The sequence below is a fragment of the Quercus suber genome, unplaced genomic scaffold (assembly GCF_002906115.3).
Source record: "Quercus suber isolate HL8 unplaced genomic scaffold, Cork oak 2.0 scaffold_369, whole genome shotgun sequence".
NCBI lineage: Eukaryota > Viridiplantae > Streptophyta > Magnoliopsida > Fagales > Fagaceae > Quercus > Quercus suber.
Genome location: NW_027069821.1, coordinates 491,127 through 505,227, shown reverse-complemented (window position 1 = coordinate 505,227; position 14,101 = coordinate 491,127).

Below are 14,101 nucleotides of genomic sequence, written 5' to 3'. Positions count from 1 at the left end.
ATTGTCTGCATATAGGATAATTGAAAGTTATGTAATTCCAATCAAAAAAAAAAAGGAAGTTATGTAAGTGTTCTGTAAAAAATGTGAGCTAAAATGTTCACGGGCAATTTATATTGCAATTGTTCATGTTATTTATTCTAACATTCACTTTACCTTATTGTGGTGTGCCTTTTGCTTTGATGGACCTAGATTCTATCTATAATGTCAGTGAAAAATCTGCCTTCCCCATTATTAAACTGCAAATCTCTAACTATGATGACAAGCATGGAAATATGGGATCTTCCTGGCATTGCAAGCCTACTTCAAAGTTCACCTTGTGTGGAGACATTGGTTATAGACATAATATCCAAAAGCTACTTTCCGTCCTCGGTATGTTTTCCTTGGTCCAATTCTGTGGATGTCATATCAAAGGAACTTTAATGAATAATTAATCCTAGTCATTATATATATATATATATATATTAGTTCAATGCGTCAATTAAAGAAGTAATAAAGGCAATGATTTTGGATAGAATAAAATGGATAAAAAGAATTTATATAGCTAATTCTAACTAATCATGTTGAGGATCTACAACCAAATCCAAAAACTTTGGAACTAAGGCTTTGCTGTTGTCGTAGTTAAATCTGTCTATTTAATGGATCAAAATGTGTTGAAAATAAATGAGAGATAATACCTAAATTTTTCTTGGAAATTACACAATTTGATTTTACCAAAAAGAGATGGCAGAAATGAAGCTTGGACCAAGTCACTGTTTTGAGACAAATCGTGATGTCTACAGTATATCCGATGTAGTTAGACAAATAGTTTTTGCACGTTGTCCTCAGGATACAACAACCCAGCCATCTTTGTTAATTATTCTTGTGAGCCTACACTGCTCGTAGGATATAAGCTCTTTATAGTACTTTCTTTTATCAGAAGATTTTGTAAAAAATAAAATATTTTTGTGAGTAGTAAGAAGTAATAGATGATAAGTGTTTAGGACAATAAAAAATTGTTTTTGGAAAGGCAACTCTGTAATTCAAAAATAAAAATATGTGTGTATTTGAAACTTTTATTTCTTTCCGTATATAGCTTTCTCTATTTCTTTCAATGTGTGATCAATAGCTTTCTTTATATATATATATATATATATAATATAAACTGGAAATCAAATATTGTCTTTTCTAAAATCTCAATCTGTACTTTGGGAACAAAGAAAAAGTAATAATGCTATGAAATTAATGCCCCATATATTACGTTGTTGTATATTATTACTGTAGGGACTGAGTTTGAGCATTTCTACTGTTGAGTGAGTGGACTTAAGTTCAGCTAGCTCAATACAATGAATTTGTAGAAAATGGGTTCAAGAACTAGGCCCTAGTGAAGAATACAACGGCTAGGTATGGTTGCATATGGATTGAATAGCATGGACGTGGATTCAAATGTGCAATGATGTTCCTCGGTGCTCCTCTTGGGAGCTTGAGGTTCTTATTATTCTTTCAGTGATTGGTTACAAAGGTTTTTCCGTTCTTACAGATTGTTGCAGAATTCTACACTTCTAATTTCTTCCTGTTTTTCCCCCCTTCTTTTGAGAGGGGTTCCTTGCATTATATACCCCATTTCAGTTGATCTTAGCCTTACATTTGTTGGTCAGGTAGGTTACTACTTGAGTGCTTGTCCCATCAGCCACCTTCTCATTCTTTCTGTGGGCTGTGGCAACCAAGGCTGCACTGTTTAGGGGTCATTTCCTTATTAATGCGGCCAGATGGTTAGTTTTGGGCATTTAATGTGGAGGTTATAGTTCATCATGAACTTGCTCCTCCACCATGCTTCCACGGCTGGCACGTTGTACTTGTTCCTTCTCTTTAGATGCTCGGGAAGGCTGCTTTTGGTGGCCCGTTACTTCCTAATCCCATGGTTTCGGTAGGCTGAGGACAGGGTCGTCCTCGGCAAGGTTCCTGGGCAATTTGGACTTTCACACTTCGTCCTCAGGCGTTTCCTCCTCCTCGGCATGGGCCTTGGGCTTGATATGAAATGGGCCGAGGATACCAAATTCTCTAGCCCCACAATAGCCCCTCAAAATCTTGCTATCAGGATCCTCGAACAGGGAAGAGGATTTTGATATCCTCAGTCCGTTGTGATGGCTTGTCATGTCTTATCCTTCGTCAATGCTAGAGTCTTTTCACCTGTCCAAGGCACGTTCCTGGCGCCTTGGTATACGGAGTGCGCCCTCATTAAATTCTGGTGACTCTGTGCTCCCCACGTTCAACGACATGATACCAATCCAACGGCTGGGCTTTTCCAGCTTTATAAGCAGGGAAACCCGTGAGGTTATCTTTAAACGGGGGGTATAAATACTCGTTTGATCCGATGGGCCTCTTTACTTTTGCACCCAAGAGTTCCTGCACACGTACATTGAATTTGGTCAAGTCTCCAACCACACTCACGCCTTTTTCAGCATAAAAAGCCTGTCCAATGAGCTTTTCCTCATTTCTGTAAGTCTTCTTCTCCCTCTCTGAGTCCTTTCTTGAGTCTTTTAGCCTTTGTTAGGGATGGGTAGATTTAAGAAGTTAGTTGAGTCTGAAGAGGCGATGGAGAAATTCATTACCGATTATAGGATATCCAGTAATGTGGGCTTGAGGTACTGTGCGGAAGGGGAATGGCACCTTCGGAGGGAGGAGGGTGAGGTCGTGATTCCCATAATCGCCTTCCTTGAGGGTGGTATGAGAATCCCCATGGGGCCAGTAACGAGGGGTTACCTTAGGTACTTTAGGTTGACCCCCACACAGTGCGCCATTAACGTGTTCAGAATCCTGGGTTGTGTGGATGCCTTACTGAAAAATCTTTCATATATGACGTTATTATGTCATATTCAAATAAGAATATTTGAATACAAAACCTTTAGAATGGAAAGTATATATTTGTAATAAAACCAAATATGCTAGCAATTATGGTATTAACATCACATTAATGTTCAGAAAATTTCCTAATTAAAACCATTGACAAAAGCTATTCAAATTTTGAATTAAATTTGAATTTCAAAATTTAGCAATCAACGTATCTGACATTAAGGAATAATTGATTTCCTTAATTCACATAAATGAGTATTAGAATAAATATGATATTCTTTAGGGGAAACTATACTTTACCCATCTGTGGTTTGACCCGTTTTATTAGTACCTACCTGTGGTTTGAAATTTGTCACCTAACCCACCTGAGGTGACTTCTGTTAGACCCCTGTTACCCACCTTTCCCTTTTCACCATTAAAAAATAGGGGTAAATGTGTCTTTTTCATTATGTTTTGTGTCTCTCTCCTCCTTTCTCTCCTCCTCCTCCTTCTTCACAATCAAAACCCAGAAATGTTCACATAAAAAAAAAAAAAAAAAAAAAAAAACCCAGAAATGTGCATTTAACGTTCTTACCCAATGCCCACTGCAATTGCTAAACATATTTTTACAATGACAAGAAAACCAATACACCTACAATCACAAACAAAGCCACAAATCCATGTGAACATACACCACAGATTCGCTAGCCTTCCACTGCTAAATCCAAAAATTGACTACTTAATTCTTCATAAAACAATCACAAAATAAAATACAAAAATTATGAATAAATGGTATCCACTAGTTTGCTGGATTCTATCTTTACCCTAGGCTTTCTCTCTCTAAAACTCTAACCTATTCTCTTTTGCTGGGTTCTCTAAAAAAAAAAAAAAACCCAGATTTGCAAGTAAAAACAAAAAAACTGCAAAGAAAACCCTCAACAACCTAGCAAATCCAACTCTAGAGCCAACTCATTGAACAAACAATACTAATGTTAACGGCACTATAAGCAATCTCTCGCAAATAACGACAAGCAGCATCGCTTTACCTTGAGAGAGAACTTGAAAAATAGTAAGACTAGTTGGTACTGTACTAGTCAAATCCATGGCCATAGCCGCCACAATTTTTGTGCCTCTCACTTCAACTATTTGCCACCGCAACTCACTCACTTTCACCGGATCTTCTTCTTCTTGATCAACTATTCAATTGAGTTTCCCCAAGTACAATATTGCCGGGCTATGCCTTAGGTTTCGCATTTCAGCGTCTGCTGCTTCTTCCATGAGCACCCAAGCCCCATAGAAGGCCTCGACTGCTCTGACGTCGTTTCTAGACCACCTAAAACCCCAGACTGGGAAGAAAAACAAAGAAACAAGAAAAATGAAATTGTGAGATCGGCTGAGTTGCAGAGCAACTTGATTGTCTAGATCGGTTAAGATCGAAGTAGTGGAGAGCGGTGGATTCAAATTTTCTGGGGTTAATGAATTTATGGGTTTCTTTTTGTTTTCCCTTGCTATCTGGGTTTGTAACTTTTAAACTGATTTTTTTTTTTTAATTTTTTTTATGGCAAGATTTGATGTATATTGTTGGTAATATATACATCAAGAGGGAACCAATTATTGTGTTGATTGAACAAGATTCAGGTCATGAATGGGATTTGGGTTTGAAGATTGATTTCTAAGATGGTGAGAGAGAAGTTGTTCTTCGCTATGTTGCTTCTAATTCTGTTTCTATTGTGGCTTCTATAGTAAAGGGGATTTTTTAACGGAAATGGCTAAGGTGGGTTAAGTGACAAATTTCAAACCATGGGTGGGTACTGTTAAAAGGGGCCAAACCATAGGTAGATTAACTGCAATTTTACTTTCTTTATTTTTTTATAAAAATATCTAACAAAATGATTCCCTTAAGGAGCTTGGCCCCTTTGCTCAACCTTCTCATCAACTCTCTCTTCTTACAACAAAGACGTTACTAATAGGTTTTTGGAACTCTATTTGTTTTAATAAGTGGTCATTTACTGGCAATGTTACTATCTAGATTTTGTGGCGCTTGGCAACAAGAAGCCAATTTCACTTTAAATTTAATTTCCTCCAGTTTTAAGAATTAGGGGCAATTCTGTAAGTTTCTAGTGTCTGGACATTGGCTATACTAATTGTCCATTAAGTCTAATTTTGGATAGTTTAGTAATTTAGCTTGGGTTTCGTCGTAAAAGTCCAAATTGTCCCATTAGCAATTGGAATTAGTCATCTGCTTAGGAGTTTCTTCTTTATCTTTAAAATTTTTAAGCAACTTGAAACCTTACATGCATTGATTAGTACCTGGTTTGGATCCATTGCTCAGAATTTTTAAGATCATGACACGTGGTCAAAAGTGGACATGTATCATAATTTTGAAAGAATCACCCTTTAAACCCCAAGATTTAGAATCACCTATTAACGAAAATAACCTTAAATACCCCCATGAAAAGGCTAAATACTATGTGCAGGGTCAAGATTTGTAGCCTAAGCCTAAAAAATTTGGGTTGTGAGCCCAATACAATGAATTTGTAGAAGTGGGTAAAAGAACTGAGCTATTTGTGAACTAAACAACAGTTAATCAAGATTTTAACAAATGAACAAGTACAAAAACACACTTGAAACTTGAATAAACTGATATCCGAGGAGATAAATTATAGTTTGAAAGGCTAATACTACTCTTAGAGTTACAGTAAATTTTCCTTCTACTTCTTTCTCTCTTTCTTTCAATCCCCCCCTCATGAGAGGTCTCTTACATTTGTATAGTTTTCTTTTAAACCATCTTCATCGTACACTTGTTTTTCATCTAAGCATTCACTTGAGTACATGTCCCATCAGGTATCTTCTTTGGTTCTCCATAAGTGGTGGCAGCTGAGATTGCACTGTTCAGGGGTCTTCTCCACATAAATGTAGCCAGAAAAGTTGCTGCAATGTATTAAATGCGGTGATAGCAACTTTTTCTTTAGATATTTCTCTATTCTTATCATCTTTATACGTGTATGAAGTTCATCCTTATCGTTGGAACTTTTTGGAAGTTCACCCAAACTACCCAGGTATTTGTTTGACCGATATTCTTCAAATCCAAGGAGGATACACTCCTCAGACTATATTCCTTTATCCTTTACTTATGTGATTCTCCACTCTGAGGCCTTTCCTAATCCTTTACTCTTTCTCGGACATACCCACATCTTCAAATAGGTCCTAAGGCCCAATATACGCATTTGGGCTTTTATCCCCACACTGTGCATAAGTTACTCTTCATAGTCCTGGAACAGCAACCCAAGTTTTAGTCATTACCCTTGTTGGATTTCCAAATTTTATTATTCCTTTTCTCATTAAAAACCCTATAATTCTCATTTCTTACTATTTTCCAGTCTTTTTCCTTCCAAACCCTAACCTTAAATCTTCAAAATTGAAGATGTTCAACGCTAACTACTTTTCTCTGGTGCCAGCACCTTTATAACATGGCAATATATCATAATTTATAAGTGAACTTCAAAACTTACTAATGTAATTTTATTTTGTAGATTCTATTAACAAGCTATGATGAAGTAAACCATTGGAAATCAAAGGAGGTCTATTTCAAGTCTTTGCTACAATACCTCAAGACTGTCAAGATTTTTGGTTTTAGAAAAGTTTCCACACAAAGGATGTTTTCATTTTAGTGGTGGAATTTCTACTTAAGAATGCAAAGGTACTAGAGAAGATGGTTATCACTGAACCACAGGTTATGCAAAATGAAACACATAATATACTTCTTAAATTTTTACAAGTGCCTCAAAAGTTGTTAAGTTTCCCCAAAGCCTCTCCTCATGCAGTGGTTGTGTTCCCATTTTAGTAAAATCATTTTAAGTTGCTCGATACTTTTAAATGATGAAATTCTCATAAATAAATTGTAGTTATGCAGATTAGTCTAGTTCAATGAACTAAAATCTTGCTATGGTTTTCTTTAGCTTTCAATTTCATGTACTTATGTTTTTGTTGTGATGTTAAACTTACTTTAAGATGCTTAATGTCAATGGTTATGTTGCTCACTATCCATCTCAGATAAAGGCACTTCAACATGTTTGGTTGTGTTGGTAGAGGAACTGACCAATACATATATTTTTGGCTAAATACCAATACATCTCATTATCAATACAAAATGAAACACAATGAGATTAGATCAACTAGAGGTGCTGCCTGTGCTTGTTGGAAGTCTTGCAGTAGCTGCATTTTCTTTTTTCACCCGTTTCAAACTTTCTCTTCACAGACCTTCACGGCCATCTCATGTGCTCGATCTTCTCTTCCAAATAAAGCTACCATATATCTTTCTCAAAAAAAAAAAAATATATATATATATATATAATATATATATCAAAGATGAGTTCAAATTACACTTTGTATAACTCTAAACAATATTACACTACTCAATTATTTATTATATAATTCATATTTTGAAAATCTCACGGCTGAATTACATATTCTATATGTTTTTAACATTTACGCTAATTTTCATGTCAATTAGATGTTATTTACAATTCAATCCATAAACTTATCTTTTATGTATTATTTTAAACTAGCTTATAACTCCATGCATATGCATGGATATACTTAAAAATGTACATTAAGATGTATAGTATAATTCTTACATATATAATTTAAATATTATTGATAGTCATTCTTATATTTTTTTTAAATTTTTTAAAAAGTCTTGTAAGAATGTTATTAGGTAAAAGTGTAAATTGTTAAATTTTTAAATATTTTATGTTCATTAATTCTAAACTCTTTGGTTTTTGTACACAATAACTTACTTGAATGGAGATTTATGATATGGTCTCACATTTGATTTCAAAATTATGAACTAAAACTCTCTTTAAAATAAATAATTTAGGACACATGATGTAAAATTGAACTTCAATGGTAGAATCTAATTAGATTTTTCTAAACTTTATATATATATATATATATAAATGACTTATAAATTTGAATTGTTTTTAGTTATACAACAAAAAGGCTCATAAATATTAAATCATTCAAACTTTCTCTTCCTCTAAATTCATATATAATGTTAGATGTAAGAACTAGATTTGAATTCCTAGTCCAATGTATGAATGGACTTAGGCCCAAAAAGCCCAAAATAATGAATTTGTAGAGAATGAGTTAGAAAACTGGATTTCAGTTAATCAAATAACAAGTTAAAACTGAAGAAAAATGTCCTCGGCAATGTCCAAGAAGATTGGTTCTTATATAATGCTCTTAAATATGATTACAAGTCTGGTTCTAGATTGCTACAGTGTTTTTTTCTTGATTTTGCGATCCCCCTCGTCTCGTTGTCCCCTTCTTCTTTTATACTGTCTTTCTTTTTCATCCTTACCTTTCATGTGCATGCCAAATGGTTGGTATTGATACTTGTCCCATTAGCACCTCCTATAAGTCTTCATATAGTAGCTGTAAGGTTGAAATCCACTGCTCATGTATGACCTCTACATTAATGCGGTTAGGGAATTAGCTGCAGTGTATTTAATGCGGAGATAGCAGTTTTCTCCTTAGATATTTTAGGACACTTTCCTGTCCTGAGCTCCGATAGTGCTTATCCGTATTAACTAAGTGTTTCTATGACATTCCCTCAGACGGTAGACCACCTCTACGAATCTCGGCCTCCGTTAGCTGAGGAGTCTCTTATCCTCGGCACAACCCTCTAGGCCGTTATGATCTAAATTGACTTCTTTATTTGCCAACATTGGTTCTTTTGACAATGTTTACCCCCCTCGAACGCTTTCAGTCCTCAGCTCGGGCCTTAGGCCCATTATATAAATAATGGGCTCTGGGGCCCAATGCCCCTAAATTAGATATATAATTATGTTTTTTATGATTTATTTATATTGGATTTCTCGTTTTCTAAACTAAATTAATTCATTTGGCAAAAAAATTTAAAAAAAAAATTGATAAGACGAGACATATATATACACACACACACATATGTAACTTATAAACTTGAATTTGTTTTTTAGTTCTATAAAAAAAAAGGCTCATAAATATAAAATCATTCAATTTTTATTTATTTTTTATTTTTTATGGTTTACTTATATTGGACTCCTCATTTTTTTACACTAAATTAACTCATTTGGCACAAAAACTAAAAAACTTAGATTAAATCGAACACATGTTGCAAAATCAAACTCTAATTGAAATTCAATTTTTACATTGAATTCACTCACTTAGCACAAAAATTTAAAAATTTAGATTAGATGGAACATGTGGCACAAAATTAGACTCTAATTGAATTTCAATTTGAAATCTAATTTGATTTTTTCTCAATTTTATCTATTATTTTATATATAGACTACAAAAACTTAAATTTAAACAATTGATTGATTATATAACTATTAATCTTTAATCACTTTGAAATTTCGCAAGCTTGGAGAACATACGAAAACAATGTAATCTAATAATGTATTTGTCAAAATTCACATCCAATTAAAAAATATTAAGTGGTGTAACATTGCTTAAAATTACATTAGGTGTAACTCTGAGTAGTGTTACATCATCTAATAACTTGTTATTAAATTCATATTTTAAAAACTTCACCGTTGAATTACATGTTTTATATGTGCTTAACATGCATGCCAATTGGATGTTATTTACCATGTGATCTATAAAATCATCTTTTATGTATTATTTTTGTAGAGACGCAATTTTAGAAAAGTTCCCCAACAATACATTTCTAGAGAGTGGATCGAAGGTTTAGGCCCTAACAGACTAGCAACGGAATACAAATCACTTCTTTTCATTAGAGGGGAGTGAGCCCAGTTTACAACTGAGGGTAGCTCCTCGGCACTCGTTCGAGGAGGCCCTTCTCCCTGAAACTAACACCCCCTCTAAGTTCTTCCCCTACCCCTTTCTTATAGCGTTCCCTTTTTATCTTATCTTTTCCTTCCTTCTGTTGATAATCCATTAGCCTCCGCTCTGACCCCCCGTCCCATCAGAGGTCTTATCCGTACTCAAGTGGCTCACCATGATCGATGTTGCCCTGCCAAGGGGTTACATTCCCATTAATGTGGCTAGGGGGGTTAGGTAAGCGCATTCAATGCGGAGGTGACAGCTCACCTAAGGCTCGCTCCTTCGCCGTGCTCCTGTCGCCGACACGTAGCCCTGGGCCCTCTCCTCCTCGGATATTCAAGGAGTTCTTTGGTGGGGTGGTCCTCGTGTTTTTCCGAGGTCTCGGACGCCCGAGGACAGGGTCATCCTCGGACATGATCCTCGGGGGTTGGTCTTTGCGCTTTCGTCCTCGGATCCATTATGCATCCTCGGTGTGGGCCATTTGGGCCTGGCTTGGAGTGGGCCAAGGCTACCCGATTTTCTGGCCCCACAATAGCCCCTCAAAATCTTGTTGCATGCATCCTCGGGCGGGGAGAAGGATTTTGACATCCTCGGCCTTACCCCCCATCAGTACTGGGGTCCATTCATCTGCCCAAAGCACGTCGCTGACGTTCCGGAGTGCGTAACGTGCCCATCATTATATTCAGGCGGCTCTGTGCTCCCCACGTCTAATGAGGCGTTACCAATCCAACGGTGGAGGTTTGTCTCGCATTTATGGGCGAAAAAATCCGCACGGCTCTTTGATTTGGGGTATAAATACCCACACGAACCGCTCCTTCCTGTTCCTCACTTGCAATCAAGAATTCTTGCGCGTCCTTCCTGAGTTCGGACATACTCTCACTTACATCTACAGCACAAAAAGCCTGTCCGAGGAGCTCCTCCTCTTCCCAGTAAGTCGCTCTATCCCTCTCTGAGCTCTCTCCCTCTTTACCCCTTCTTCTACTTCGCCTGTTCTTTCTTAGTTCTTTTAGGTGTCAACTGGGATGGGTAGGTTTAAGAAATACGTCGATACTGGGGAGGCGATGGAGAAATTCATCACCGACTACAGAATTCCTGGCAATGTAGGTCTGAGATATTGTAAGGACGGGGATTGGCGCATACACAGAAGGGAGGGCGAGGTGGTAATTCCCATTGTCGCCTTCCTTGAAGGGGGATGACAATCCCCATGGGGCCGGTGATGAGGGACTACCTCACGCACTTCCGGTTGGCCCCTACCCAGTGTAGGATAAACGTCTTTAGGATTCTGGGCTGTGTGGACGCCCTGAACGAGAAGATGGGGCTAAGGTTGACCCACCATGACGTGAATTGGTGCTACAACCTTTAGCTCCTTAAGGGCAAGTCTTATTACCTGAAGACGAGAGACGACAGGGTGCGGCTCATTCAGTGCCTCCCTAAGTCCAGCAAGGGGCTGAACGAGGATTTCCTCATCGTGTCAGGGGAGTGGCATGATGGCATTCATTGCCCAACAATGGAAGGAATACCAGGTGTGGCAGTGTGAGTAAGAGGGGTTTTAAGTTCTTTTGCCCTTTTTTCTTCTACTAACGTGGTGGTGTTTTCCCCTTGTAGACCCGCACGCTTTTGAGCGCCACTTCCATTTGGTCAACCGGGAAGATTTGCAGAAGGTGCTGAGGGCGTCGGTTTATATAAACGAGGACGACGATCAAGTTAGGGCCGCCCACATAATCTTGGGGTATAAACCTATCCAGAAATCATTCCTGGTTCCAAAGCACGTTATCCTAGCCAACGATCCTCGGCTTCAGAGGATTACTGTGACCGAAGACGGATTTCAGTTCCCTGAGGGGCCCCCCGAACTAGAAGTTGTTGCTATAGCCATCCCTTCTTCTTCCCAAGCATTCGCCGAGGCTACCGAGCAGGATCCAGAGCGGGAGGAGGACGCGTTCGACGTTTTTGCCCAGCTTGATCAGTCCGAGGACCCTCCTAAGGACTTGGGCGACCCTCGTTTGACCGAAGCGGACCTCCTCGCTTCAGAAGCCCTTTCTCTGCCAACGATGGGTTACAAGAAGAAGCCCACCACCGGCTTGTTGGACCTGATCGAAGGCCAACCAGGGAAGTCCCAGCAGAAGCTTCCTCTTCCTCCGAAGACTAGGTCAACTTCCGCTCAGCAGAAGCTTCCTCCTCCCCCTCCCCCTCCTTCCTAGACGAGCCTGCCTTCTGGGTCCATGCTTGCCGACCCCAAGAAGAAGAAGGATAAGGGCAAAAGGCCAGTGGAGGATAAGACGGTGTCCTCACAGGAGGAGGACAACATTCTGCGGCCGTCCAAGTAGCTTAAGATAGGCGGTAAGAGCCAGGACAGGCAGGTCGTCGACACCACGCCTAAGGTTCAGGCTTGGCTCCCAACCCCGATGCTCCATGGGGAGCCCCTGAAGGATGACGCCTCCCTCAGGGACTTCAATGAGGGCGAAGGTGCGCACGTGGCTGCACTGGAGAGGTGCCTGCTGCTCCCGGCGAACATGGTCGAGCTGAACTCTATGAGGAGTAAGCAGGTCTTCCTCAGCCTCAAGCGGTATCTGGGGATGGTAAGGACTATAACTTCGACTCCCTTTCCTTTCCTCTCCTTTTCTCCCATTTTTTCTTCTGAATTGGGCTCATAGTGCATTGGCTACCCTTGCAAGCTGTCCAGGCCATCTATAGGTTGGAGGGGGCGGCCAACGACCACGGGAAGGCCTTCGACCAGGAGTGTGATTGACGCTTTCAGGCTACCCGGGCTCTCAAGAACTCCGAGGCTGACCTCGCCAAGGTCCGAGAGGACTTGAAGGCGATGACTAGGGCTCGGGACAGTGCAGTATCTGGTCTTTAGGGTGCCCAGAACCAGGCCAAAGAGCAGACAAAGCGCCTGGGCGAGGCGGAGAAGCAGCTGCAGATCGCGAGGGATCTAATCGTAGACCTGCAGGTTAAGGTGACTACGGCTGAGGGGGCCCAGAGGGAGGCAGAGTGGGCTAGAGACCAGGCTCGGCGGGCTAAGGATGAGGCGAATTTTGGCAGGGAGATGGCCTTGACTGCCAAAGATTCGGTTGAGACCGCAGCCTACGCTGAGGGGGTGGCTGAGGTAGAGGCCCTTTATAAAGCTCAAGTCCCGGGGGTATGTAGGCGATACTGCTCCCAGGTCTGGGCTGAGGCCCTCAAACAGGCTGGGGTGGAGGCCTCGTCCGACCTGTGGAAGGCGGAGAGAGTGTACTACCCCCCTACTATCCGCGAGGTCGCCCCTGATGGTGCTAAGGCTGGGGAGATTGTTGAGGAGGTGGGGGCTGCTGAACTAAAGGAGCATCCGAGCAAGGAGGTGCCACAAGAGATAGTGGAGGCCCCTTCCGATGCTCAAATTCCTACCACCGAGGAAGCAGCCGTTCTCACCATACCCCTGCAGGCCGTCCCCTCAGGCCAGGGCGCGGAGGAGTCAGAGGTTGCCCTTGTCCAGCCGGAGCAGAAGGAGTAGATCCCCTGGCGCCTTGGCTCATCCTGCTTTTGCCACTTGCTTGACCCTTGTCTATGCCTTTATGTCATTTTACTTTATTTTCTTATTCTTCTCTCTTCTATTTTTATGTAAGGCGGCTCTTGCCACACGACCTCTATGGACACTTTGTTGTAATGGGAGTTTAATTTCCCTTTCTATTAATTTTAATTGCTTATTTGTTTACACGCTGCCTGCTTTCCCTCTTTTCTTTTGATTTGCACGATTTTAGCTTGAATTATATGTCGGCCAATTGCGCCAGTAACAATGATAAGGGGAAAGAGTGTATGCATGGGCAGCCCTCTTACGTCTCAAGGGTTAGGTAGGGCTTGATCCTTTCTTAACTTAGGATATTTTGAAGTAGTTAGTTTCCCCATAGGATTGAGTCCGAGTATCATGCAATGCCTTGGTTCTGTCTAACACTTAGGCTATTTTGAAGTAGTTAGTTTCCCCATAGGCCTGAGTCCGAGGACTATGCAATGCCTTGGTTCTGTCTAACACTCCCATTCTTCTGTAAGTATCTAGTTTCCCCATAGGTTTGAGTCCGAAGACCACGTAATACCGTGGTTCTGTCTAGTACCCAAGTATAGCTGAGCGGTTAGTTTCCTCAAAGGCTTGAGTCCGAGGACTATGCAATGCCTTAGTTCTATCTAACGCTTCCCTTCTTCTGTAAGTATCTAGTTTTCCCATAGGTTTGAGTCCGAGGACCATGCAATACCTTGGTTCTGTCTAGTACCCAGGTATAGCTGAGCGGTTAGTTTCCCCATAGGCTTGAGTTCAAGGACCATGCAATGCCTTGGTTCTGTCTAACGCTTCCATTCTTCTGTAAGTATCTAGTTTCCCCATAGGTTTGAGTTCGAGGACCATGCAATACCTTGGTTCTGTCTAGTACCCAGGTATAGCTAAGCGGTTAGTTTCCCCATAGGCTTGAGTCCGAGGACCATGCAATGCCTTGGTTCT